At 50.2% G+C, this 23735-nt stretch overlaps 1 long non-coding RNA gene across 1 annotated transcript in view; it reads right to left on the bottom strand.

Annotated features, from left to right (window-relative positions):
- The window catches only part of LOC142571188 (uncharacterized), a 58249-nt gene that overhangs the window by 5383 nt on the left and 29131 nt on the right, over positions 1 to 23735 (bottom strand). Inside the window, exon 4 of the long non-coding RNA XR_012825791.1 lies at positions 2179 to 2295. This is a non-coding gene — a long non-coding RNA (uncharacterized LOC142571188). The remainder of the gene's footprint in view (positions 1 to 2178; positions 2296 to 23735) is intronic.

Genomic DNA, 23735 nt, shown 5'->3' with positions numbered 1-23735 from the left:
CAAGTTTACTTTCCGCCACTAACGGCATAGCAGCGTGGTCACCTGAATCTGATGCAGCGTTTCGGCAGTTGCGCCACTTGTTGACCTCACCACCGATTCTTCGCCACTACGACCCTGATGCTCCCACGGAAGTCCATACTGACGCCAGCGGAGTTGGCCTTGGCGCGGTCTTAGCGCAACGGAAATCTGGCTATGATGAATACGTCGTCGCTTATGCGAGCCGTATTCTAAAGAAAGCAGAATTAAATTACTCCGTCACAGAAAAGGAGTGCCTAGCGATCATCTGGGCAATAAGCAAGTTTCGCCCATACCTTTACGGCCGTTCTTTCGCCTTTGTTGCTGACCACCATGCCCTTTGTTGGCTTTCTTCCTTGAAAGACCCGACTGGACGCTTGGGACGTTGGGCGCTTCGTTTGCAAGAGTACGACATCCGCGTCATGTACCGCTCCGGTCGCAAGCACTCCGACGCTGATGCGCTCTCTCGCTCTCCACTGACGCCTGATTTGGCGTCTTTGTCAGCTTCCTCGTCCAACCTGTCACCGTTCACCATCACTGACATGCTCACAGAGCAGCGCAAGGACCCAACCCTTGCAAAGTTACTTGAGTACCTTGCCGCTCCGTCTGACGTCCCTTCGACACGAGCACTGCGTCGCCAAGGAATCCACTTTTCCGTGCGGGACAACATTCTATATCGTCGCAACTACATGCCCGACGGACGCAAATGGCTCCTCGCTATACCTCGTCATATGCGCTCTGACGTCTGCACGTTTTTCACTCTCATCCCCTAAGCGCCCATGCCGGCGCCCTAAAAACTTACACAAGGTTGCGTCAGCGTTATTATTGGAGAGGCATGTACAACTTTGTGCAAAAGTTCATTCAGTCGTGCACTACATGCCAACAAGGCGAGACACCTACCCAGCGTTTCACAGGACCAATGCGGCCGCTACCATGCCCGTCTCGTCCGTTCGACCGCGTCGGCATCGACCTCTACGGCCCGTTTCTATGCAGTGGGCGTGGAAATCGGTGGATTATTGTCGGTGTAGATCACCTTACTCGCTACGCTGAGACTGCAGCTCTTCCAGTAGCGACCGCCCGTGACGTTGGTTTTTTCATTCTTCGCAAGTTTGTTCTTCGCCACGGTGCTCCCCGAGAATTACTGAGTGATAGGGGCCGTGTCTTCCTCTCGGAGAGTATCCAAGCCCTTCTCGCTGAGTGCAGGATAATTCATCGCAAATCGACCGCGTACCATCCCCAAACCAACGGTCTGACCGAGCGCTTCAATCGCACACTTGGCGACATGTTGCGGATGTACATTTCATCCGACCACTCCAACTGAGACACCGTACTTCCCTTTGCTACGTTCGCGTACAACACAGCGACGCAGGAGACCACCTGCTTTTCCCCCTTTTTCCTTGTGTATGGCCGTGAGCTTTCATGCCCTTTGGACACCATACTGCCGTACCAACCTGACGCTACAGAGTATACTCCGCTTTTCGAAGTCGTCAAATATGCTGAAGATTCTCGTCAGCTGGCACGTACCCTGACTAGTGAAACTCAAGAACGTCAAAAGACAAGACATGATCGTGATCGTCAATCACCGCACTACTTTGCTCCTGGTTCGCTTGTGTGGCTTTGGATACCAGCCCACATTCCTGGCCTTTCTTCCAAACTCCTGGCCCGTTATCACGGTCCGTACCGTATCATCGAGGCCACTTCACCGGTAAACTACATCGTCGAGCCGCTCACCGTGTCACCAGACCTGCGTCGTCGTGGGCGCGAGATAGTACATGTCAACCGCCTGAAACCGTATTACGACCCGCTCATCTTTTCCGCGCCCCGAGTCGCCAGTATGGCTACGCTTCGCTCCCGGGGCATTGTAATGAAGCAGACGCGCCCCTGCGTATGTGCCGTCTGAAGAGGAAGACGAAGGGCCGTGCCGTGATCGCGAGCGAGCCCCGTGCTACGGACAGCCCTTGCAGTGCTTTGAGATACCTAGCGTTCCACAACGTTGTGAACGACAGTAAACCTCATCGCAATGCGCATTTATTGATTGTCCTTGCTCCACTGTAACAATAAAATCAGTTGAAGTTCAGCGCTCAACCTACTGTTTCTTACTTGCCCTCCTAAGTATTTATTTTCCTTTTGGCGCAGCAACGTATGCAATAGAGTCATACTCACGCTGCACCCGTTGTTTATCATCTTGAGGAAGGGTGTCGTTTCTTCCCTCGAGCCTCGCCACTATGTAGCAGCTGTTCTGCGCCACATGGAGGACTTGGTAATTAAAGGTGACAATTTCTGGAAGAAAGTGAAAGCGATATACTTTCTCAAACGAGTGACGAAGACAAGCAATCAAGCACGGTAATCACAATCTCTGATATTTTCTTTGTATAAACCATGTAGTTCTTTGATCAGTAAATCGGATGCTACCGTTTTGCTTAAGAGCCGCTATGACGAACTGTTTGGAGCTACAGATGTGGGCGTCTATTGAAGAAATTAATAGTAATACAGAAGGAACAGTAAAAACAGTTTTTAGGGTGTTCCCATGACTTGTGAAAGAGCAAGCCATATTCAGAATTTGCTTTTGCGCACACGAATTTCGCAGAAGGCCAAATGAGCGCTGCCTTCCTTTTTTTCTATGTGAACGCAGCTTTAGAATGCCGTAAGATGATGATGATGAAAAACTTTATTTATCCCTCTTTAAAGGGAAGGGGGGCAATGGGAACAAAGGTTGGGGGGAGGAACTACTTGAAGTAGGCCTCCTTTATCCTCTCAGCCCACTCCAGGATGGCCTCCTGAAGATCGGGCCAGGAGCTGCGCAAGGCAGCCTCCCACTGCTCCTCACTACATATTAATTGCTTGAGGAAAGGGGGAAGGGGGTGCTTAGGGCACCGCCACATGATGTGGTATAAGTCTGCTTTGGGAGAGGCACAGAATTACAAGAGGGAGAAAGGTAAATGGCGGGATGAATGCGGTGTAGGAGGTAAGGGGACGGAAAGGTGCGAGTCTGCACCTGTCGCCACAGAACTTCACACCTATGCGGGGAATTGCCCATGAGTGACGGAAAAGTTAAGCGGTCTAATCGGTAGTGTGTGCAGATGTCGTGGTAAGTAATAAGTCGATCCCGCGCTGTAAACGGCGCCTCCTCCGTGGCGAGGTCTGACACATCTGATGCCTGAGCCCGGACTGTAAATCCTCGGGCACTGGCATGAGCCGCCTCGTTTCCGGCAAGGGCCGCATGCGCCGGAGTCCAGTTTAATGCCACAGTTTGACGGAAAGGATAGGCCAAGATGAGAGAAAGGGCTGGCTTAGAGACCCTACCCGCTCCGAAGTTATGTATGGCTGCTTTAGAGTCACTAATGATAACTGATGAATTTGGGATTCTGAGGGCCAGGGCTATGGCCGCTTCCTCCGCCTCCTCCGAGGAAGAGCCAGGAATGGAGGCGGCCGCAGCGACCTGCCGTGAGAGTTAATTACTGATATTGCGTAATCATTTCTGTTACCATATTCGGCGGAATCAACATAGAGCACGTCTTTAGAGGTGGAGAATTGTTTTTGGAGAGCCTTTGCTCGCTGCCTCCTGCGCTGTTTGTGATGCACAGGGTGCATGCTTTTTAGGAAGTGGGGGATGCAGAGGTTCTCGTGTATGTGATGTGGAACGGTGTATTTAGCCTTGATGATGGGTGCCGGATTGATAGAAAGAGTTTGTAGAATGTGTCGACCTGTTGCGGTGTTAGAAAGTCTGCTATATTGGGATGTGAGGTGGGCTTCTGTGAGTTCAGTAAGTGTTTTGAAAGTTCCAGTAAGCATTAGCCTTTCAGTGGAGGTACGTATGGCGACCCCCCAGAGCGAATTTATATATTTTCCGTAAAAGAGTGTCGATCTTATCTGATTTTGATTTAAGGAAATGTAGATATGGTGTTGCGAATGTGATCTTACAGATAACGGAGGCCTGAATCAAGCGCCGAAGTTCCGCTTCCTTTAGTCCGCCAGGTTTATTGGAGACTCACCCTAGAAGGCGCAGGGTGTGATCGACAGTGGTGTGGAGTGTATGTAGGGTATATGTGTTGAGCCGGTTGCTTTGAATGTGTAAACCGAGCACCCGGAGCCTGTCCACTCTAGTAACGGGGATGTGGTTTAGGATGACCTGTATACTAGAGATGGGTTTTCCAGCCCCCCTGTGGGATGGCAGAAGAAGTAACTCGGATTTTTGAAGGGAGCATGTGAGATTCATATCCCCGGCATGAGCCACGACGGCGTCAGCTGCGGCCTGTAGAGTGTCTTGAATCTCTCTATCGGAGCCGCCAGTCGTCCAATGAGTGATGTCATCGGCGTAGAGTGAAAACTTGAGATCGGGAATAGACCGCAGTGCTTGCGCCATCGGCATCATAAAAGATTAAAAAGAAATGGGGACAGCACTGAGCCTTGGGGCGTGCCGTAGCTACCTAAAGCGTATGAAAGGGATTGTGCCTATGTGTATCGTTGCGGTACGGTTGGATAAGAAGGTACATATGTAGTCTTATGTCTTTCCGCCAACCCCAATGAGATTAAGTTCTCGGAGGATGGCGGATTGTGAAACGTTATTGAAGGCTCCGTGGAGGTCCAGACTGAGAATTGCTTGCGTATCTAGACTGCTATTGGGTGTAATGATTTCATGCTTCATTCGAAAAATGATATCTTGGCATGAGAGAGATTTTCGAAAGCCTACCATTTCTGATGGATAGAGATTGTTGTCCTCCATGTATTTACTGAGTCGGTTGAGGATGACGTGTTCGAGTGTTTTACCTAGACAAGAGGTTAGTGATATAGGCCTGAGATTAGAAGTGTTGAGTGGTTTGTTTGGCTTTGGGATAAAAATTACCCTGGCATCTTTCCACGAACTAGGGAGGGTGCCAGGGTCAAAGCAGTGATTGAAGTACGCCGTGATGGCTGTGAGAGAGTTGTCGTCTAGATTGCGGAGTATTTTATTGTTAATAAGGTCGGGGCCTGGTGCTGACATTGTGCGCAGGGTGGCGAGGGCATGGCGAACCTCTGCTTCCGTGATTGCGGCGCTAGTAGCTCGTTCGGTTCAGCAGTATATTTTGGCATGTCAAACTTCTGAGCGGGAGGCAGATGTTTATGGCGGAGGTCGTCAAAGAATCCGTTGAGATTGTTTTTGTGTGCACGTAGCAGTTTGTTTATGCTATGGCTGTGGTGTGCGCGCGATGTGGTAGGGTCTAATAAGTGTCGCAAGAGTTGCCATGTGCGCTTGTAATCGAGGTTGCCATGCATGCTTTCACATACCTGGCCCCACTGCTGGCAGGCCAGTTGTGTGGCGTACTCCTGGATCTGGAGGTCTAATTTGGCAATTCTGAGTCTTAGTTTTCGGTTGAACCGTTGCCTCTTCCACCGTTTGAGAAGAGACTGTTTGGCTTCCCACATGTGTAGAAGCTTGGAATCAACCTGAGTGAGAGCCGTTTCGGGGGGAAGAGTGGTAGTGTGCGTCTGGGCGTCTGAGTGTAGTTGCTGAACCCATTCTGAAATGTCTTGAATGTTTGTGGGAGCTGATATCTGGCGGGCCTCTCGAAAATTGTCCCAATTGGTAAGGCTGAGGCGTCTGGGTTCAAAGGGTTTGTGTTTGAATTGTAGTGTGATGGTAATGATGTAATGGTCGCTACCGAGGTTAACTTGTGAGTTGTGCCATTTGACGTGTTGGATTCTGTGTTTAAGCGTAAGATCGGGGGAGGTGTCCTTAGCTACGCTATTGCCTAGCCTGGTTGGTGCATCGATGTCATTATGTAATGTGAGTCTGTGGTCTTGTATGTGGATCCATAGGGCTCTACCCTTAGGAGAAGAAACGGAGTGATCCCACAAATGCTTGGGTGCGTTCAAATCTCCAAGAATTAGGAGGGGGTCGTGGGTGGCAGCGGCAATAGCTTGAGCGAAAAGGGAGTCAAAGCGGTGATGTCTGTCTTGTGGACGACAATAGATATTGAGAATGTAAAGGCCAGATGCATTATTTTTGCGAGGAATAATTTCTAGAAAATCGTGCTCTATATCGACGCTGTCGAATTGGGAGTGATTGGCAGTGAGGTGCTTTTGAATAAGAATTGCCGTATCGGGCCGGGATAGCTTATTGTTCTGATAGACATTATAACCTGGGAAGCTGATTAGTCCGTGAGTTTCCTGAAGCGCAATGACAGCTGGGAGATTAGAAGAGGAGGCTAGAAACTGCTGGAGGTGTGCTTTCTTTTTTCGAAACCCCCTACAGTTCCACTGCCACACTTCAAACTCGGAGCGCGTCGGGTTATTGGCCATTGTTAAGCGGAGCTGGTGGGGAGGCGGATCGAGCAGGTGCAACTATGTTAGGATGATTCGCGGTGACTCCTGCTATCCAACTTGTAGATTGTTGGATGTGTGCTTGGACGAATTCAATGAATTTGTCGAGCTTTTCATTCCTGGCTGTGTAATCTATATTGATTTTTTTCAACTGCAGTGAGTATAATATGGAATTTAGTCTCCAAAGAGGTTAGCCTGTCGTTATAATTTAAGATTGCCTCGTCCAGGGTGTCCTGTGATCGCGGAGTGCTCGGAGTTTTACGTTTGCTGGGGGAAGGGTGAACCGGTTCCCGTTCAGTGGAGGGTCTAGTGTCCATGGGGCGGTGTGAAGAGATTTCAGGTAGGGGGCTGATGGATGATGAGTCGAAAGGGTCGTGTTAGAGAGAGGGGCTTCAGAGGTTGAAGTAGAGGGGCCACGAGATTGTATGTCTAGTTTAAGTCTTTGAATTTCGGCTTTTAGAATTGTATTTCGTTTAAGGAGGGATTCCTTATTAGCAGTCTGGTTTGAGGAGCAGCTGGAAGAGGCTACTTTAGCCCAGCTTACCTGGGGTGCGTTGCGCAAGGAGTTGGCGAGAGTATGGCTTGATGATAGAGCTGGCCAGGCGACGTCTTGGGTTGCATAGCCAGGCCCGCGGTCCTTGCTTTTGCTGCGACTTCTTCGCCGGCTTGAGTCGTGAGTGCGGTCGAGACTGGGAGTTCGGTTGGTGGGTGAAGTGTCTTGTTTATGCCTGGGACGTGTAGGGCGCTGTTTGAACCTTTGTTTGCACAGTGAGGAGCCGGTTTGATGGTTTTCCTTGCACACAACACGTACCGAGTCACATTCGTGGTCCATGGGTGCGTCTTTCTTTCCACACTTGGGGCAGAGTGTGTCGGTGGCATTAGTGCAGACGTCCTGGCGATGACCAATCCCGCGGCATCGGGTGCAGGCTTCTACTCTCTGCCTGAAGGGGTGGCATCGAAGTGAACAGCCGTCGTAGTTGACGTAGAAAGGAGTGATTTTGCCTTGGAATATGACCATGATCGTTTCAGTATTGCCCAGGCGTCGTGCACCCCCAATAATCAATGTTGGGTTGCATCTGCGGAGGGTTGAGGCGATGTCATCTTCTGAGTAATCTGGTAGTAAGTGAATGCATCCTCTGTAGGTATCGATGGGATCCGCCACATGGGTGGCGACTTCGTAAGTGTTACCATTGGATTGCAGACTCTGGAAGTTGTGGTAGAGATCTGCACGTGCCATGTCTGGTGTGCTGATTAGAACGGTATTGTTGATGGTGTTGACACGAATGTGGTCAGAACTGGTGCGCTCGGTGATGATGAGCCCCGCAGCCTTGATGATGACTTGTCTGAGGATGCATGCATGGATTCCAGCGTAGCTGAGGCCCCCACGAACTCTTAGAATGTTTTATAATCACTGCGCGGCAGCGGCGGGGGCTTCGGTTCTCCTCTTGATTGAGTCTTATGAGCCACTGTAGGGTATGCTGGTGGTGAAGGATGCTGACGCTGTCTTGAGAGGTTATCGCGGATCTCGCGCCAGGTGCGCGCGCCATCGCGCTCCGTTCCTGCGCCCATGCTAGGCAGAGCTAAGCCCAGCAGCGAGACGATCAGCCGACAGCCCTAAAAAGGACTGCGTCTCGCGTAAGGGACGTGGGAGTTGCTAAAAGAGCTGCCAAGAAGTGCCGATAACACTCACATAGGTCCAGGCAGGAAATCAGGCTCTTTAAGGGATGGGGTAGGCACAAAAAGAAAAAAATGGAGGAGCCGAGGCAACATGCGACCGCTCGCGCCGTCGTCGTCTTCTCCAATGCCGTAAGGACACCTCTACGTGTCCGCAGCCGCTGTGCGCATGCCTCGACACAGTATGCCGTGTACACGTCTCATAAGGTAGGCGTTGACGCTTCTTGGCTATAGTGGTATTTGCACGTTTGACTAGCACACCTGTCTGTGGTTCACTGCATTGCGTAATATTGGGCGTTGTACGCAGGCGTTCTTCGCCTGTTCTCATTGCGCAAAGCAGCCTCCGCATTTCAACATGGCTACATTTTTTCCCCTGTACATTGCAGCGTAATTACTTCTGTGTAAATACTGAGTGCAGTGCATGTTTAGTCGTTAGTCCGAAGCCGTACCAGTGCACCATTTTCTGGCTTAGACAATCGCCAACTCTCTTGCTTCTACTCATAAGGGACATATTCGCAGCTACAGATTACACTACAAAAAAGAGCTCTTTGCATCATGAAATCTTCAAGTTATGCAGCACATACCTAACTATTGTTATGATCACTTGAGATAATGCCATTTCTGAGTGCACGAGCTTATAAAACTGCTTGTCTAAGGCACAATGGCCTAAATAAAAATGCTCTGTACCATTCCAGCATCTTCATAACGCCAGACAGAAACAATCGAAGCGAGTTTCAACATACTTTCAACGTTCCACCAGTACATATTCTTTACGAGAAATACAGATTAGAGTAAGAAGGAAATATTATATGAAATAGTATACCGTTTGCGATAAAGGAAAGTATCGAACTTTTCTTTAGTAAAGAAATATGGTAAAGTATCGAACTTTTCGGCACTCAAATGACGGATAAGCGTAAATAAAGCAATTGCTAGGTAATTATTTCTTTTGCACTAAGGCTGAACTAAAATTGCACTGCTTTATGCGTTGTACCTACCTTTAACCATTGAATTCTAGAATGCATGCACGTCTATTTCAAAATATTGTTCATTTTTGCATTGCTTTCTCCTTCTGTCTCTTTATTTTTAATCAAGCCTACATTTTTTTACAAAATGTGCTTGAGTTATTTTACACTTCCATAACTAGTGCATGGTGCTATGACTAGCAGTGTTGCTAAGGGTAGTTGACATGTTCAAGTCCACTGTATTTATCTTTCAGCTGAAGAAAACCTTCTTCTTTTTTTATTTCTTATATCTTGATGTTAACTAAAGGAACTAACTATGCCTCACCAGTTACACTAGAGTACCACGTTTACAGCTAAAGTTTTTCTTAATAGATAAGAGAATGGATAGACGCAAAACTTTAATGGAAGTCCTGAGGTACGCGATTCCGTGCGCTGCGGGCGGGTGCCACGTTTGGACAGTCAGGTCATGCCCGAACGCTGCATCGTAGGTTCTCTGGACAGCTCGCAGTTGCGCCTCGGCATTGCGGCTCTTGATAGCGGAGAGTCACTTGTCCTGATTCATTTGTTCCGTGCCTCGCAACGAGGGGCAACGCTAGAGCATATAGCGTAGGCTAGCGAAGTCGTTGCAGTGCCTGCTAGAACTACTGGCATAAGTGTAGGGATAAAGCTTGTGGAATAAAGCCGCGCTGGGATACGAGCCTGTTTGCACTAATATGAGGGTCAAAGTCTGCGCTCTATTCAATTTCTTGTGAGGAAGGGGAAAGTCTCTCCTGCCGATATAGAAGTGCTGCGTAATTTCATTGTATGTGGTCGGTTGATCTCTGTTCCTCACCACACGGAGCCAGCGGGGGAGTTCTCCATGGTCTCATAGCGAGACCTCACGCCTTGGAGTGGGCCAGCTCGTTGAGGTTTGTGGTGCCTCCCATGATGCATCCCACGTGAGCGGGGAACGCGTGAGAGTGTGGGTGGCGATGCTTTTGCCGTCGAGTATGCGACAGGCTTCCTTACACACGGCGCCAACGCTGAAGGCGCGGATGGCTGCCCTGGAGTCGCTGAAGATATTTGCATGTTTGTAGTCTAGGAGGCCCAAGGAAACGGCTACTTGTTCGGCCGCACGCTACGACGTGCTTCGTACCGAAGCGGCGTTAACGGTAGAACCCAAGTACTTGATCGACACTACTGCAAAATTGCTCCAATTTACATACTGGGCCGCGTCAACGAAACAGCTGCTGCCAGGGAGTTCTGTCGCGCGGCGCAGGAGTGCCTTCCTTCTTTCTGTGTTCGGCTGGGGATGCATAATGCGCAGGGTGGGGCGTATGATGATGTCTTTATGCTCTTACGGAAGGCCCTGGTAGGCATCTTCGACTGTGGGCGGGGGAACGCCCACCTCTGTTGGGAGTCTTCTGCGCGCCCTGGTGTCGGAGAGTCTGAGAATATGTGCCCTTCCTTGTGCTTCTGCAATTTTTTCCAGGGTATTATGAATACCCAACTGCAGGAGTAGGTCGGTGAGTGTGTAGTTTGCTCGTCCGAGCGCGCTCTTAGTCCCCCTCCTTATCATGGCATTTAGCTTGTCTCACTCGGGCCTCTTCCAGACGTGCACGGTCGCTACGTACGTGAAATGGCATAACAAGAAAGCGTTGACTAGCCTTATCAAATTATCTTCTTCTGTTAGGCCTCTTCTTCTGTTAGCTGCCCGCTTGATTAGACTGATGACGCTATCCGTCTTTTTTGCTAGTTTGTGAAAGGTGATGCTATTTGTGGCCTGCTATGAGTGTAATTCCCAAGATTCGAATGGAGGCGACTTTGGGAACCGGATCTTCGCATTTGGCGTAGAGATTAATGCCAACATTAGTGGGGGTTTCCAGTTCTGTGACTTGCGGCCCTTTCTAGTTGGGCTGTAGAGAAGGAGCTCCGATATCTTTCGGGAGCACCAGAGTCCCGTGTCTGTTAGAAAGCGCTCTGTAGTGTCGACAGCTTCCTGGAGAGCGGCTTCGACTTGTCCGTCACTGCTTCCCGCGCACAAGACAGTGATGTCGTCCGCGTAGATCGTGTGACCAATGCCCTCGATCTTGCCTAGGTATCTCGAGAGGTCCACCATTGGGGTATTGAAGAGGAGCGGTCAGATGACTGACCCCTGGAGGTTGTTTCTTGAGCTCAGCTCCATTTTCTCTGATTCCGAATCTCCAGCCTTGAGGACAGCGCATCATTTGCTCAAGAAAGACCTGACGAAGGCATGGAAGGACGAGCCTTGATCGAGTTTGGAGATGGCGTCGAGAACGAACTCGTGACGGATGTTATAGAAGGCCTTCTCCAGGTCCAATCCAAGGATGGCTTTCGTGTCCTGAGTGCAGCATTCTAGGATTTGGATCTTGATAACTTTCATGGCATCCAGGGTGGACAGGCCTGGCCTTAAACCTATCATGTTGTGAGGGAAAAGGTCGGTGGTCATGATATACTCGGCAATTCTGCTATGGATGGTGTGCTCGGCCACCTTCCCTACACATGACGTAGGTGACATTGGTGGGAGGTTGTCCAAGCTCGGCGGTTCACCGGACTTTGGGAAGAGTATGACCTTCGCCGACTTCCATTGTTCCGGTACAATTCCCTCCTCCCAAATGCGATTCATCTCATCTGTGAGAAACTCGATCGATGCATCTTCTAGTTTTCTGAGAGCCTTGTTGTTAATGTGATCCGGGCCGGGTGCCGACCTACCATTGAGGTCGTGTAGGGCACGACAGAATTCACTGACTTTGAAAGGCTCGTCCAGCGCGGAGTTCCGCTTCCGTTTGTATGCTGGGTGTGCCGTTTCATCAGCCACACTTTCGAGTGGCAGGCATTTCTTAGCTAGCATTTCCAGCACTTCCTCTTCCGAAAACGACTTCTTCGCTTCATGGAGCCCGTAAGCGAGGACACTTTTATTTATTTATTTATTTATTTATTTATTTATTTATTTATTTATTTATTTATTTATTTATTTATTTCGTGTACCCTCAGGGCCAGAGGCATTAAAGAGGGGAGTGGTTGCATCAAAAATGCTTCTGTGATGTGACTTGGTGCCGGTGCCGTCCAGTAAGTGTTTCATAAGATTCCACTTGCCTCCTGTGCGCAACTGCCCGTGGACTTAATTGCAAATTTCGTCCCATTGCTGCCTAGACAGGGCTTGGCAGTGCTCACCGATCTGCTTGTTGATCTCGGCTATCTTTTTCCTGAGCTTGCGATTGAAGCGTTGGCTTTTCTACCTCTCGAGAAGTGACTGCTTGACCTAGAGAAGGTGTGCTAGACTGCTATCTGTTTTGTCTGTCTGTAGATCTGTCTGTATGGTTTTGGTGGTGGAGCAGATATCTCGCAGAATTAGTTCGGACCACAGGACAAGACTCTCGGGCTCTTTTCCACAGGCGGCGTGGGCCTTGCGAGCCTTAGGGAATTTGTCCAAGTCAGGGACCGAGAAGGCCTTGTTTCTTTTCTGCTCCACTTATAAGCTGGTGGCCGTGATGTAATGATTGCTACTAAAGTCTATGAGCAGATTCCACTACACGGCTGAGCCAGCGTTTTTAGCAAAGGCGAGATCAGGGACAGAGTCGCTGGTCGAGGAGGTGCCACGTCATGTGGGAAAGGCTGGGTCCGTCAATAGAGAGAGTCCCGCATCTCGCGCCTCCTGCCACAGGCTTCTGCTATTGACCGTGTCGTGCGTGTAGTTCCACGCGTGAAAGGGGGCGCTGAAATTGCCGGCCACAACCAGTGGAGAATTTCCGGCGAGGTTCCTTGCCCTAGTAATGACGGTTCTAAAACGTTGCCTGTGATCGCTTGGGTTGCTGTATATGTTATGTATAAAAATGCTGGAGATGTTTGATTGACTTGGGATGAGTTCTTCTAGGGAGGTCAGCGTCTTGCTAGGCCGGACTCCTAGATCATGTGTGACGAAAGCGAACTTGCTGCTGACTAATGTGCAGATTCCTCTGCCGTCTCAACGGAGAGCAAGAGCTTTGTATCCCTGGAGTGAAACTTGATCAGTCATCATTTCTTGCAATAATATATCATGTGGCTTTTTCTTTGTGAGTGCGAACAAACTGCTGCAGGGTGGATTCTTTACGGTGAAGTCCCCTGCAGTTAGTTCCACTGCCAAATCCTAAATTGGGTTTGTGGCCCAATCTTTGCTGTATAGAGCGCCTTCAGGCGTTGCTACTAGGGTCTCAAGGGACATGGTTCTACTGATTGGTCCGGGGATGTGCAGTGGTGACGGTGTAGGTACCGACGCGGCATCTGTGAAGTAAACGGGACGTAGGTGGGTCGATGTTCTGATACCCATTTCCTGCACCTTGGACCCTATTTCTGGCATTCTGCTTTCTATAAGCATTGAATTTTTACATTTTGCGCGTCTAACATCTGATACACGACCACTAGTTGCTGATCCACTACAGAGAGTCGTTCATTAATCTTCTTGATCTGGAAGCAGATGGAATTCAAGATTTCTATGACTTCTAACCTAGCTTTAGCCTGTATATCTTCGGACATGCTGGGAACCGCCTTTCTTTTGGCTGGGTTGCCCGAGTGGCTCGCCTCCACGACCATGGGAAAGTCTGCGCTTTGTGGAGAGGAGTCCCCGAGGAGGTCCCTGGGGGGTTTTGAACGAGGGACTGGAATGGGGTCAGATCCCCCCCGAGGGGGTTGGGGAGAGGGAATCCCTGAAGGTGTTGAACTAGGGACTGGAACAGGGTGAAGTTTATTAGCCTTTCTGAGCTCTCTATTTCGGCTCGCATTCACTCAGTTATGCTGCGAATCTCGGCATTTTCTTTCCTAAGCTGAGCTATGTAAGACGAACCATGCTCTGGCGCCGCGCCCCCCATTACCTTTTCGGCAGGTCTCCCTCCGGTCCGCACCCTCTTTGCCCAGGTGACGCTTTGTTTCCCAGGACCTCTCGGAGTGACCCCGGTACCTGGAACGGCTCCTGGACCTCGAGCGGCTTCTCGGGCGGGAGCGCCTGCTCGAAGGTCTAGCCGTTTCGCTGCCGGCGCTTGTCTGTGCTGGTGACGGGTCTCTATTCCACGATTCCTCATTTCTTTCCCTTCTTCTCCGTCGAACAACGTATGGGAGTTGGAATCATTCCTTGCAAATCTTGTCTGCTATGGCGTGGGGGCCCTCACAGAAGCCACAAGCAGGCGAGCAGGTGTGGTTTTCCTCGGGGTTGTTGGCCCCACATTTCCTTCATAGTTTGTCTTCCGGTGTTGGGCAGACGCCGGCTCTGTGGCCTAGTCTACCGCAGACATAGCAGCAGTCGTGCTGCCTGAGGAACAAGGAGCACTTGACAAGCGCCGAGCTGTAGAAAACGTAGTTGGGCACCTCGCAGCCGTCGAAAATATGACTGCCGTTTCGCTATTCTTGATGCGCTTTGCTCCCAGGGCTACGGGATTTCCCTCATTGAGAATGCTTCTCTCCAGGCCGGCCTGGCACTCCGATACATTCATTTGAAGTATTACACTCTTGACGTGGCGTGCGGCGCTGCTTTGTAAGTGCTGAGTTCGTACTGTTTGATTCCCAAGGTGATGCAATTCATTTTTAGATAAGTATCTGCGTTAACGTGAGACGCGGTGCTGAGGACGCTAATATTTTGTGTTGCGTTGAGGCAGACGATGTCGTGGCTTGGTTCCTCGGGCGTGAGTCCTGCCATGGCGGCGACGGCCCGACCAAGCCGTGCAGAGCCCTTCTTCTGAACAACGAGACCCCACGCCCCCCTGGGCTGGGCGATAGTCTTCCAGTGTTCCTTCGGGAGCTGAGGCATTCGCGATGACTTGATGATCTTGTTCTTTAGGCTAATGAGCTTCCTGTTACTATTGAGACGCTCGCGGTGCCGCTTGCTGCTTGCCGCATTGCGGCTGCAGTCACGACGAGAGACGCAGAGGGCGTTTTTCTTGACAGCGGCGGAGCGCCAGCAGTGCTCCGCACCAAATTCTTCCAGAGGAAGATCGTCTCCTTCCATTACAACAACCATTCCCTCTGTTATGACGAGGCGGGACTAATCCTGCCCGGCGGACGCTGGTTAGGCCTTGCCGTCACAGTGAGGGGCGCGCGGCGTCACGGAAGAGAGGCAGCTTGAAAAACCGACGAAAAGGCCACCCACCGTAGAAAAGTTGGCATCCGTGAGTTTCTCTTGTCCTTATGCATCGGCTTAAAATCGGTCTCTTCGGTTAACACCCTTTCTTCTCATTTATTGCTCTGGTGGTGCCTTTTATATACATATATAGTGTGCCAAGGTTGTTCCTTTCGTTTCGATTATTCGTTTTTCAAGCAAGCATAAGTGACCTCCTATCAACGGGGAGAGCGTTTGATTGGTCTGTTGAGACAACCTTGTGGGTGACCGCCTGGTGCTTGCGTCGGCGGCTACGCAAATTTGACGTCAGGAGATTGTAATAAAAACATAATGGAATAGTTTGCGTTATAGGGCCCCATCTTTCTTTTTTACGAGGACAATTGGCGACGCCCACGGGCTATGGAACAGCTGAATCCGCCACGCAGAAGGATATCGCGCACTTGTTCGTCGATGACACTGCGTTCAGAAGCTGAGACACGGTAAGCACACTGCCGGAGTGGGGCGTGCGAACCGGTGTCGATGCTGTGCGACACTGTGGTGGTGCGGCCGAGATAATGCTGATGGCAGTCGAAAGAGGCGGTAAATTCACGTAGCAAGCTGATAAGTTGCGCGCATTGTGTGCTTGTCAGATAACCGAAGTTTGACGGATGGAAGCACTCCAACGGCGGGCGATTGGCACTGTCGAGGGCGTCGAGGGACGTTGAATGTGCGTCGTCGGGAGCATCGAAGGGCATTTAAAAATCCACAGTTTGCACGTAACCAAGGCACTCTCCGCGAAGCTAAGTAATCGGCAGAAAAGACACATCGCACACACACATGACACCACGGCCAGAACTAAGCGCGATGACGGCAAAGGGCAACGGAAGGGAACGGTGACGGAAGAGGTCACATAGCGTGAATAGCACGGTTGCGTCACGTGCTCATGCGCAAGATACGGAGACGACGGCGGCTGACTGAGGAGGGATATCAGTAACTTCGGCCACAAGCATTTTTGCAGCCGTCACAGGATGCCGATGGCGATGCCGATGCCGTGCCGATGCCGTGCTGCATCGGCAGGAAAAGACTACACCTCAGCGAGGGCACAGTGAATGGTAGCATTGTTGGATGAAACGAAATCCCAGCCTAGGATAACATCGTGGGAGCAGGATGGCAGCACAACGAACTCAATGACATGAAGCGGCTCCTCGATGACAACACGTGCAGTGCAGGCTTCCAATGGTTCGGCAGGTTGTACGCTCGCAGTACTCAAATACACTCTGGAAAGTGATGTCGTTACTTTTCCTATTCGTTGGCACAGTCCTGCGCGTAACACCGGAGTTGCTACGCCTGTATCGACCAGTGCGAATGTTCGAATCCCTTCGGCGTATACCTCAATGACGTTGCAGCGTTATTTCGTGGCCTTTGGCAAATCGAAGGGGAGGCAGTTCTCACCTCGGGAACTGTGACACTTAGTTTCCCTGAGGTACAGGGCTTGGCCGGCGTCTCATCGGTGAAATGCAGCGGTGGCGTGGGGATGGAGAACGACGAGCATGGTTGAAAACAGGGGTTTCATCGGGCGGCAGAGGAGGTTGTAGCTGTCGCGGGGCATAAGTGCTTATGTGTCGGTGGTTATCATAAATATTCACAACATGGCGTTGACAAAAGCGGCCAACGTGTCCCGGAATAGCACAATGGTAACAACTTGGGAGGTTGTCCGCGGTGCGCCAAGGATTTGGCTGATGTGGTAGCTGTGGTGCAGGCGATGAGAAGGGAATCGGGGGCGTTCGCGCAAGAGCTTGGAGAGGTGGACGTGAAGCGAAGGGTGGCCTTGCAGCGACGTCAGCGTGCGTCACGGGCGCCGTGACGGTAGGCGGTTGAATAACAGCTGGCAGGCACGTGGGGGCTTGCTCCTTGATGATGCTTTGTAATCCCAGTTATATGATTGCGAGTTCGTTAAGGGCACCTGGGAAAGCTGCCTAGCAACTTTTCGTACGAATTCCTTTATCTGGTGCATTAGAGGCGACTCGTCAACATCTAGCGTCAGACCTGAGACAGCGACGAATTCTGAGGACGGATGTCGTATTAATACTCGCTGCCTTCGAAGTTCATCGTAATTCGGACACAGCGCAAGGACGACACACACTCAGGTCGGGTTTCGGGCGACCAACATTTGAAAGGCGTCGCCCTCAATTCCCTTGAGGATATGCCTGTTCTTGTCGGCTTCTGGCATCGTTGCGTCGAATCTGTTGCAGAGATTAACGACGTCTTCGATGTAGCTGATGGAATTCTCACCTGATTACTGGACGCGCCCGCGCAGACGTTGTTCAGCTCGAAGTTTGGGGACAGCAGGAAGACCAAAGACTTCCGTGAAGTTGGTCTTGATTGCCGATCATGTCGGGATGTCGGATTCCTGGTTACGATACCACAAATTTGTAACGTTGCTCAAGTATAAAACTACGTTGTTGAGCTTTGCCGTATTGTCCGAGTGGTTGTGCGCGCTGACTCTGTCGTACGAGGCGAGCCAGTTCTCGACGTCCTGATCACCTGTACACGCAAAAATAGTAGGATCCTGTTGACGCTGCACGCCAGGGCAGATGACGGTTGGTGCCGTGACAGCAGTTGTTGAGCTGGACTGTCAGGCATGGTTTGAGAAGGCAGGGCAGGATCGTCCGGCATGGGCCGATATGGTTGAAGGGTTCGGCTTCGAAGTTCCAGCGTTGTTAGAGTCGGACCCAGCACCTCCACCAAATGTCAAGGTGTTTATTGACAGGGCACGCGAGGAGTGATAGGTCAAACTCGGTGCGGTAGTCAAAGCCCTACGAGCACTCAGAACACGCCCCGTGCGTAAAGCGCTGGTTATGCGCATGACTGACCGGCACTTCTTCGTTACATTTCTTACGCTGGAGGTACGCCGGGCTAACCGGCGCTTCTTCTTCGTTACACGTGCTAATTTATGCCTGGCGTTTAAGCCAATTGGGCACATTCACATATATGTAATGTGTAACGAAGGCGTTAAGCCCCTTTGGCGTCCTCATAGGGACAATTCTTTAACCAAGGAGGAACTTAAAATAAATCTGCACATATAAAGGTCATTGCGCGATGTTTATAGTGAAGCAACAGCTGTCATGACGCGTTTCGGCAAATGCAATGAACTGTTATTCTCCCACTTTGTGTGCTTGAACACAGATTATGTGCCTACTCGGCCTATCAGCAAGACGCAGGATACCTCACCGTAGCATCCACGCGATCCACTCGACCGTGGATTAAACTGTCAGCGGCAACGACCCCTTTTGATCGCTTTATTTCCAAGCTCAGTTAAGTTTACTATTGCACTGCCTATAGGTCCAACCCACCTTATACGTCAAGAAGCCGAACCTAGCCCATGCGTCAACGTATAGGAAAGTAGGCACTGAAAGCTCCGCTTTATTAAAGTAAGTATGCGCTTGAAAAGCTATGTCTCTTGTCCTGTGAATATTTATGTCCCGTTGTTGGTTTCAATGCATAACTTGGTAGCGAACATAGCCGGCCACTTGTAGGGACACTGCAGATTGGGCTCTATGTAAGCCAGTTTATTCACCAGTGCTGCCGTATGTGTGAGCTATTCGGCAAGAAAACAAGCAGCAGTTTGAGCCACCATCAAAGTCTGCGAGGGTGCAACTAGATGCCTCGCGACTAGGTTGAAAGTGCGCGCTCTGGTGTGTGCCTTGCGTATCTTTCAGTAAAGTGTTGTCCCAGTACCTTTATCTTGTTCCTCTACGTGGCTATCAAATGACTGCGAGAATAATAGTGATCAAAAGGACTAACAAAAGTAACACTGCGAAGCCCGGCCCATTATAACGGACACAATATAGGAGAGCAACACCAATACGAAAATGCATGTTACAGATGCAAGTGCAACGGGTACAACGGTTCGCGGTTGCAGCAACAATGTTGTGGGAATAGTTTGTTAAGTAGGCGTAGGTCATAAGCGCTTGCTGGCTCTGGCAAATCTAGGTTTGCGATAGGGCACGCAAGGCTTGAAATTTTCGTTAAGAACTGACAAAAGTGTTGCGTGTGAGCGCTGGGTTCCAAAAGTTACTTGGAACAAGAGCACGGAGAAATTAGGGTTTTAATAACAGGAATAAGATACTAATGACAATGGCAAAGATAGCCACAATTAAATTGAGTATAATAATAAAAATACCATTGAAATAGAAGACTATTGTTATCTAATTTACTGAAGAAATATCTTTAATGCACTTCAACGTAACTTCAATTGATAGCGATGAGTTGACAATGTATCGTAATCTGTATCTAATCTGCTCAGCATGCAGCGCGCTCTGTGTTCATGGCACGATACGCCCCCATGTGATAAGGGCGTTACCCGCCTGTTCACAACGTGTATAAAACCAGTGCTGAATAAACGCTGGGTCTCACTTTTGCCCAGCAAGTGACACACGACGTGTCGTCGTCTGCTCCACTCGATGCATGGTGTCAGAAGTGGGATAGCATGGCAATGCACTTCCTGCACGACGCGTGAAGACCAGCGATCCTGTGGCGGAAAATGGATTTCCTCAAAGCACCGGAGCCGCTCCTTACAACAGGCGACCTGCGCAAGAACTGGCAGCTCTTCAAACAAAGGTTTGAAATTTTCCTCACGGCGTCAGAGGTCGCAGAAAAGCCTCGGACTGAGTCCAAGAAGACAGCGTTGCTTTTGAGCGTCGCGGGCGCAGAGGCCATTGAAGTCTTTAACACCTTCACGTTTGCAGCAGGCGAGAAGGACGACTATGCCACAGTGGTGAAAAAATTTGATGAGTATTGCATTGCACAGACCAATGAGGTTCACGAGAGGTATATGTTCAGGAGAAGAATCCAAGCTGCTGGCGAACCAGTGGAGCATTTCTTACGAGACCTGAAGAATCAAGCACGTGCTTGCAACTTTGGAGCTTTGGCGGAATCGATGGTCAGGGACCAAATTGTGTTCGGGATAAATGACGACACGGTACGTGAAAAGCTCCTCAGGGACAACAACTTGACCCTGCAGAAGGCAGAACAAGCCTGTAAAGCAGCTGAAGCATCAGCAACTCATAAGGAAATGTGGAACCAGGAACACCAAGTGCATCCTATCAGCAGGACTAGCACGAGCCGCGAAAACCGAGAACAGACACGTTATGACTGCCGAAACTGCGGCGGAAAACACTCCCCAAGAAGGTGCCCTGCTTTTGGAAAAACGTGCCGGAGATGTCAGCGGAAAAACCACTTTGCCAGATGTTGTAAAGCGACGGCAGTTGTTGGCGAGTTGCAAAGCGGCCAAGACGATTTCGAGATTCTCGACGTATCCGCAAAGAATGTGTCCAGCAAGCATGACTGGACGGTGGAAGTCCAAATCAAGAACGTGGCAGTTCAGTTAAAGGTTGACACGGGATCGCAGGCAAATTTGTTGCCTTATGGATTATACGCCAAAATGAACCCACAGCCGCCCCTGTACCCCAGCAGCGCGATTTTACGCTCCTACGGCGGAGATATAATCAAACACATTGGCGTCATGCGGGCCGAAGTCTCTTTAAATGGTTGCATTGCCATGCTGAGCTTTTTCGTGGCACGAAAGGGGCGCCAAGCAATCCTAGGACTTGAGGCGAGTGAACGCCTGGGACTGATTTCACGCGTGAACAGCGTGTCACAAAACAGCTCTGAAGAAGTGGTTGCCAGCTTTCGTCACCTTTTCACTGGCACCGGCTGCGTCAAACGAGTATACCACATGGTGCTTCGCAAGGACGCCACGCCAGTGGTTCAGAGACCTCGTCGAGTGCCACTGGCTTTAGAGGAGCCACTTCGGGAGGAGTTGTCACGTATGGAACAAGCCGGAATAATTGCAAAAGTCACTGAGCCAACAGACTGGGTGAGTCCCCTTGTTATCGTACGAAAGAAAGACGGGAAGCTGCGAGTCTGCATGGACCCCAGGAAAATAAATGAGTGCCTCAAGCGCGAGCACTACGCGATGCCGAGGCGGGAAGACATAGAGGCCGAGCTGGCCGGCGCAAGAGTATTCACTCGCCTAGATGCAAACGCAGGGTTTCACCAAATTCCCTTAGATGACGAGACGTCTAGGATATGCACTTTTGCGACACCCTTCGGCCGCTATCGATTTTTGCGACTGCCTTTCGGAATATCATCAGCGTCCGAAGTATTTCAGCAAACCCTAAGTGAAATTTTTGACGCGCTTCCTGGCGTTAGAGTGTATGTCGATGACATACTCGTGTGGGGCGATTCCCAACAAGAGCACGACCAACGTCTAAGATCAGCGCTAGAAGCGGCAGAACGTGCGGGCCTTACGTTCAATCCAGCAAAGTGCGAGTTTGGCGTTCAACAAATTGAATTCCTGGGCGACGTAATAAACGAAGAAGGAATCCGTCCAAATGCATCCCATGTTGAGTGCATGTTGCAGATGGCACCCCCTAGTGATAAACTAGCAGTTCAACGCATGCTGGGTGTCGTGAACTATTTTGGAAAGTTTTTGCCAACACTAGCAGAAAGGACAACGCTTCTCAGAAGCTTGCTGAAAAAAGACACTGTTTTCGAATGGTCGGCAAATCACGAAAAAGAGTGGAGAGCGCTGTGCGACAGCCTTAGCAAGCAGCCCTTGCTATCAGTTTTTGACCCTGAAAAAGAAACCAGGTTATCATGCGATGCGTCACAAAACTGAATCGGTGCTGCCTTGCTGCAGTATCACAACGGTGCATGGAAACCGGTTGCGTACGCCTCCAGAGTGCTTACTGATACGCAGCAACGCTATTCACAAATTGAAAAGGAAGCAATGGCCATAGTTTTCGGCTGCGAGAAATTTCACCATTTCATGTATGGGCGGAAGGTTGTCGTTGAGACTGACCATCGTCCGTTGATCTCCATATCACAGAAGGCGATCGGTGACATGCCGCCAAGACTGCAGCGATTTTTTTTACGTCTGCTACGCTATGACATTTTAATGCATTATGTTCCAGGAAAACAGCTCCTACTGGCGGACATGCTGTCCAGGGCTTCCGTTAAGGGCGCAGCAGATAACGCAGACAACAACAACGACGACGTCGAAGTGCACGCAGTAAGTGTGGTTGATTCTCTTGTCAGCGAAACCATGTGGAAAGAACTGGCTTCCGAGACACGAAAGGACACGCAGCTCGCCGCTGTGCTAAAGCACCTGGAGAACGGGCAACCAATTGAAGGACCGTTCAAGCCTTTTGCCGCTGAGCTATCGGAAGTAAAAGGGGTTCTCTTGAAAGGCTGTAAGATTGTCATTCCGGCCAGTATGAGGCGCGATATGTTGGCCAGAACTCATCAAGGCCACATGGGAATTAACAAGTGCAAAGAAAGGGCACGGCGCCTGGTGTTCTGGCCAGGAATGAACACTGATATCGAGACGTTTGCACAGGCATGTTCTGTATGTAAAACGTACGCTTACAAGTTGCCGCAAGAGCCTTTGATTATGCGTCCGGTTCCAGACCAACCATGGTACCGCGTCGGCATGGACACTTTTAGCCACGCAGGTCGGTCCTACTTGTGTGTTTATGATGCCCTATCGAATTTTCCCGAAGTCCAACAGCTCGTAGACACTTCAGCAAAAACTACTGTAGGTGCAGCAAGTGCCATATTTTCCAGATATGGCATACCTGTAGAGGTATGCACTGATAACGGGCCTCAATTTTCCAGTAGAGATTTTGCCATGTTCTCAAAAGTGTACGATTTCAAACACGTGACCTCAAGCCCGTATTTTCTCCGCTCCAACGGACTCGCCGAAAAGGGGGTACAAGTAGTCAAGAGAATCTTGAAGAAAACAACTGAAGCTAAACAAGACTTTTGGCTTGGTCTTCTCGCTTACAGGTCAACTCCACTGGAATGCGGCTGGTCACCAGCCGAAATATTACAGGGACGCTCGCTGCGAACAACTCTACCAACCGTTCAGGTCGGACAAAGCCGGCGGGTTGACAAACGCCAGCAAACAGACTACTCAAGAGGGCCACTCGCACCGCTCAACAACGGCGAAACGGTCAGAATAAAAGACAGCTCATCATGGAGAAGAAAGGCTCGAGTTCTTCAGTCGTCTGGTCAACCAAGGTCATACGTTGTCATGACTGAAGACGGGCAACTCTTGCGACGCAACCGCGAGCATCTGCTGCCAACCAGAGAATCTTTTCGCCTTAGCGGTCCTCCTCACGACGACGAAGGTGTTTTTCAAGAATACGCTGCCCCTGCCAGCACACAACACGACCCAGAGGCGGCGCAAAACCCAAACAGCACAGCGAGCATTGTGCCGACAGTTCCGCAACAAGCAGCTGCTCCAAGGACTACAAGACAACGCAGACCACCTCGGCGCTTAATGTATGACGCGAACTTTCAACAAGTGCCGTGACTGTATTCAGTGCTCTGATCTTTGCTGTAGTTTTGGATGTGCAGTGATTCTTTAACTTTCTTTTTGTTCTCCCGAGCTAAAAGCGCTCCTTGTCCTAAGTTTTTTTTTTTTTTTTTTCGTTACGAAGGGGGATGTATCGTAATCTGTATCTAATCTGCTCAGCATGCAGCGCGCTCTGTGTTCATGGCACGATACGCCCCCATGTGATAAGGGCGTTACCCGCCTGTTCACAACGTGTATAAAACCAGTGCTGAATAAACGCTGGGTCTCACTTTTGCCCAGCAAGTGACACACGACGTGTCGTCGTCTGCTCCACTCGATGCAGACAATATATTTAATG

This window comes from Dermacentor variabilis, chromosome 2 (genome assembly GCF_050947875.1).
Source record: "Dermacentor variabilis isolate Ectoservices chromosome 2, ASM5094787v1, whole genome shotgun sequence".
NCBI lineage: Eukaryota > Metazoa > Arthropoda > Arachnida > Ixodida > Ixodidae > Dermacentor > Dermacentor variabilis.
This window is presented reverse-complemented; position numbering and strand designations above follow the sequence as displayed.